Genomic DNA, 5,587 nt, shown 5'->3' on the forward strand with positions numbered 1-5,587 from the left:
AAAAAAAATTTATGATATTATTTTTAATCTAATATAAATGACTTATGTTGGTAAAGATGGTTCTATCTTTGGTGTATCCCAAGAACTGGATATTGATTTATCAAATTATTACACAAAGGCACAGGCTGAACGACATAAATATAATATAACCAAAAATATTAACATGAAAAATGCTTATAAATTAAAAAATTATCCAAGCCCGACTGACGCGAATGACTAGGTGAGATTAAGCGATTTATCACAATATATATCCTTAAATAAAACGGCCGTGTATTCCAAAGATACAGAAGTGTTGATATTATCTCCAGGTCATACAGAATTCACAGTTCGAATTAAAATAAATTTTTATCAAGAAGGGCGTATCGTTTGTATGAGAATAGAACAATGGGGGTATGATATGAATGATTTAGGGTATAATTGGTCATTTAAAATTGACCTCGAAGACCTGGAGCAATTAAATCAGTCTCGTAAGGAAGAATATTATCCACTTGGTATCGAGAATGAGTTTTGTGGGGCCACGATTAGTAAACAACAAATAAAAGAATTTAATAAGGGTAAATATAATAATGATTTTGCCCTTGTTTATATCATGAAAACAGAAAAAAACAGGATTATATATAATAAGTAAGGAAATACAAAATTATTTAACTATGGGAAGATGGGGAGGTGTTTCGTGCCATTATATTATTCTAACATATATTTCTAATACATAAATGACAGCAAGAAGGCTTCAAGAAAATTATCATTTCTGTGTCCAAGCATACCTTCAAGAAAAGGGTATTCGGTATTTTAATAAATATGTTCTACAACATAAGAATGAGGTATTTTCAATAAAAGATTGGCATTATGCTGATGTTGATAAACCGACAACTTTAGATTTAATTAGAATGTTAAATAATGAAAAAATTATAAAGTTAAGAAAAGGTAAGGCTCTTTTAGAAATTCAAAAGAAATTTTATTGGTTTCCTGTTGTAAAAAAAAATATTTTGGATACAGGAATAACAAGAAATCCTGATGAATATATGTATGATGGGGTGTAAGCGATTCAAGGATAATAAGGGATGAGGAAGGAGTTGAAGAAGAGAGGAAAGAGGAGGAAAAGGAGAAGAGAGAGGAGGAGAGGGAGAAGAAAGAGAAGGAGGAAAAAGAGAAGAGAGAGAGAAGGAGGAGAGGGAGAAGAGAGAGAACGAGAGGGAAGAGAGGGAGGAAAGACCGAGACTAAATAAATATGAAAATATGAAAACCGATGAGATTAAAAAAAGATTGGGGGTATTACAGAAAATAACTCAACCCACCGAGGAGGAAAACAATGAATTGACAAGTCTATTTGCAATATTTTCAACAAGACTATTGACATCGACAAGATATTCATTTTAATTCAAGTTTTTCATTTTTTTTTTTTCTTAAATAAATGGAGGAGAGAGTGAAGGCATTTCAAAGGATTCTTTATGTTTTAAAAATTAAGATTCAAATGTGCATGTTGGAAACTAAAAAGGTTTTTGCACTCTGCAGGAATTTTTCACATAAATAAATGAGTTATTGCCTCAAATGTAAAAAGAAAACTAATACTAAAAATATTTCATATATTAAAAGTAAAAATAACAGGGTTATACAAAAAGGTATATGTTCGGTGTGTGGTTCAAAAAAAATCAATTTATCTCCAAACACAAACTAGGAGGAGATATACAAAAGTTTTTATCAGGAAGTAAATTTACAACTACTGAAATACCAGGGGAATTACATCTTCCAGGGTATTCTTTCTGTGGTCCAGGCACAAACTTGGATAAAAGATTAGATGAGGCAGACAATCCTAAATCATGGAGTAAACCCATCAATAGAGTTGATGAAGTGTGCATGAGACACGATATTGATTATGGGAATACCACAACGTTGGAAGAAAAGCATGAAGCTGATAGAGAAATGTTGTATAATTTGTCTCTGATACAAAATCCAACCTTGAGAGAAAAGGTTGATCGTTTCATTGTGAAGAAGATGATCAGTGCTAAATTGAAACTTGGACTTGGAAATTCAAAAAACTTATAGGCTCTAATGATGTCATTAAGACTGAAGAGCAATTAGCTGATGAATTGCATAAACCAATATTCACAAAGTTTCGTAGAAGGAAAGTTTATTCCAAGGAAGTTGATTATATCTGGTCCGCTGATTTGATTGAACTCAATAATGATAAGGGGTACATGTATGCTTTAACCGTTATTGATTTGAGGAGTAGATACGCATGGGTTGTCCCATTAAAAAACAAAACAGGAAATACTCTTATGTTCGCCTTTCAACAGATATTTAATAAAAGTAAGAGAAAACCTAAAAAACTGTGGACTGATGAAGGTAGAGAGTTTTATAACAAGACATTTATGAATTTTCTAAAAAATAACAGTATTACATAATACAGTACCTTTAATGAAGGGAATGCAGTTGTTGTTGAACGTTTTAATCGTACCTTAAAAGAGAGACTATATAAAAAATTCACACAACTCGGTTCACAACAATGGTCATCTTTTATTCAGGATATTGTGGATAAGTATAATGACACGATTCACACGTCAACAAATATGAAACCATCAGAAACATTTACAAAATTAAAATATGAAAAAGAGATTAATGTCAGAAAACCTAAGTTCAAAGTTGGTGATATCGTAAGAATATATAGGTGGAAATCTCATTTTGAAAAGGGTTATACTAAACGATGGACGAACGAACTTTTTAAAATTGTTGATGTAATAGATACGGTTCCTTGGACTTATAAGATATATGATTTGGAAGGGGAAGAGATTTTAGGTTCATTTTATTCACAGGAATTACAAAAGACAAAACTAAGCAGATAATACCCATGGGAGCAATGGGTTGTCCCTTCACTCCCTCCTACTATACACCGTTGTGGACACTCGAGGGCCAAGTCCGAGGTGTATAACAGTATATAATGTGTGTCAAGGGGGGACGTTCTTAGATCTGTGAACCCCAAACACAGAATCCTCAACTGAATAGTCAAGGCCTAACTTTGTTTGTTGATGTGTGTGTGTGTGTGTGTGTGTGTGTGTGTGTGTGTGTGTGTGTGTGTGTGTGTGTGTGTGTGTGTGTGTGTGTGTGTGTGTGTGTGTGTGTGTGTGTCCCAAGCCTCACATTCAAAATCTCAACCCCAACTCAATCCTCGCCCAACACAATGTCTTTTTCAAAATGAGATTTCCACCTATATATATTTTTTACGTTTTTTTTGTTTTCTCTTCTTCCAATTCTGTCTTTTAAGGCTTTCAGGTTTGATGACGTAGAAAGGGGGAGTAAGCCTGCACTTTCTTCCCAGAACGAACAATGTATATTTTTTATGTTTTTTTCTCTTCTTCCAATTCTGTCTTTTAAGGCTTTCAGACTTGATGACGTAGAAAGGGGGAGTAAGCCTGCACTTTCTTCCCAGAACTTTCTTGATCTTGCTCCCATCAAGCACCATCCGACAAAGAACTACATCGATAGGTTTAGATCCCAAAGAGTGATAGCAACTCCAAAAGTCTCCAAAATATAAATAAATAAAATAATAATAAATAAATAAATAAATAAAAGTCTCCAAAAAAGTTTCAAGTCTCCCAAATAAACCCAACTTTCCAAGTCTTCAAGGTATAACCACATTCCCATTGAGTTTCCAAGATATGTATCACATTGTGAGTTATCAAGCCAGAACCCACATTTCAAGTCTTCAAAATAAAACCAACTTACAAAGTCTCTAAAGGATTACTCATTTCCTAATTTTTTCAAAATTTGTGAGTCTCCAAGCTAGGTCCCATATTTAGAACCATCTTGGCAGAACCCTTTTCCTGAGTCTCCAAGGTAGTTATTTAAACCATCAAGGCAGAACTCATTTACTGATTTTTTCAAAATTTGTGAGTCTCCAAGGTAGGTCCCATATTTAAAACCATCTTGGCAGAACCCTTTTCCTGAGTCTCCAAGGTAGTTATTTAAACCATCAAGGCAGAACTCATTTACTGATTTTTTTCAAAATTTGTGAGTCTCCAAGGTAGGTCCCATATTTAGAACCATCTTGGCAGAACCCTTTTCCTGAGTCTCCAAGGTAGTTATTTAAACCATCAAGGCAGAACTCATTTACTGATTTTTTCAAAATTTGTGAGTCTCCAAGGTAAAACTTGTATTCTGGCTCATCAACGTATAACTTGTTCAGTGGGTATTGTCTTGATAACTCACAATGAGTATTCTTGCTGTAAAACTCTTTTTCAGGATTTTGCTGGTCTCCAAGGTATAACTCTTTGGTTGGGTCATCAAGGACGAACTCGTTCTGTGGGTCTTGGTCGCTCATACGGTCTTCAACCAAGCCAACAATTTCGCCCCAAGTTGTGGCAAAATCGGTATTTTCATATTGCATTTCAGATACAATTTCCTGTGAGAGAAAATAATAATGTATTAATTAAGTTATTTAATTATTAAATGAGTCGATGTTTAAAAGGAACTGAAAATAGGGAAATAAAATCTTACCTCAATGGATAAGAGGTTTGAATCCAGTTCATCAACTTGAAGGTTTAGTTCCATACAAGTAGTCAATCTCCAAGGAACCCCAAAGTCATCCCACTCAAGGTCTTGCTCGTTCTGTGGGTCTTGGTCGCTCACAAGGTCTTCAACCAAGCCAACAATTTCGCCCCAAGTTGTGGCAAAATCGGTATTTTCATATTGCATTTCAGATACAATTTCCTGTGAGAGAAAATAATAATGTATTAATTAAGTTATTTAATTATTAAATGAGTCGATGTTTAAAAGGAACTAAAAATAGGAAAATAAAATCTTACCTCAATGGATAAGAGGTTTGAATCCATTTCATCAACTTGAAGGTTTAGTTCCATACAAGTCGGAGAGTTCCAGGCAAGCACACAGCACACCATCACCAGCAAAAAAAAATGTTTAAAATGGAGCCTGGGCTTGAGGCTTTTATAGGGAAAGACTGGTGGGTGTGGTTTCCTTTGGAAATTCCCTGGGCAAGCCCAGGCAGGCCTTCGTTGGGAAATTTTTCAAAACCATAACATGCTGGAATTTTCTAGTGATTTCTTTGTGAGTCAGAGATTAACTGGAAATGATGTAAGAGTAGGCGGGGCTTAGCAAAAGTAGGCGGAGCTTAGGGAAAGTGGGCGTGGCTTATAAAAACCTCATGAAAAGTGGGCGTGGCTTAGAAAAAGTGGGCGTGACTTATAAAAATTCCACGGTGAGTGGGCGGGGCTTAGAGGAAAGTGGGCGTGGCTTAACAAAAATAACCTGTGGCTCAGGAGGTGGTCAAACAAGAGCATTAAGAGAAGTTTATCATTTCATAATGGCACAAAAGGGGTATCTTAAAAAATATAAAGATTCAAATGTTTTGTTTTTCAATATTTTAGATGGGGATTATTGTGCAAAAAAAATTAAACTATTGAAGGAATTTGAGAATGAACAAATCTTTATAGGTTCAATGAGTGAGCTAAACAATATGCATCAGTTATTTGATAAAGAGTGTCCCGAGGCTTAGACGTTTCAGATATTTCTTTAGAATCACCTTTAACAAATCACATTACCACTTTACTACTTGAACAAATCTTTATCTTATTGC

The 5,587-nt window shown here is 34.6% G+C and overlaps 1 long non-coding RNA gene across 1 annotated transcript; it reads right to left on the reverse strand.

Annotated features, from left to right (window-relative positions):
• Nucleotides 1-3,066: 3,066 nt before the first annotated feature.
• LOC147032672 (uncharacterized) lies at nt 3,067-5,378 on the reverse strand. The gene is made up of 2 exons (XR_015052148.1): nt 4,492-5,378; nt 3,067-4,396 (listed from the first exon to the last, which is right to left on the reverse strand). It is a non-coding gene; the product is annotated as an uncharacterized LOC147032672 (long non-coding RNA).
• Nucleotides 5,379-5,587: the final 209 nt, after the last annotated feature.

The sequence above is a fragment of the Eptatretus burgeri genome, chromosome 2, assembly GCF_056783735.1.
Source record: "Eptatretus burgeri isolate ZD-2024b chromosome 2, Ebu_testis_v1, whole genome shotgun sequence".
Lineage (NCBI taxonomy): Eukaryota > Metazoa > Chordata > Myxini > Myxiniformes > Myxinidae > Eptatretus > Eptatretus burgeri.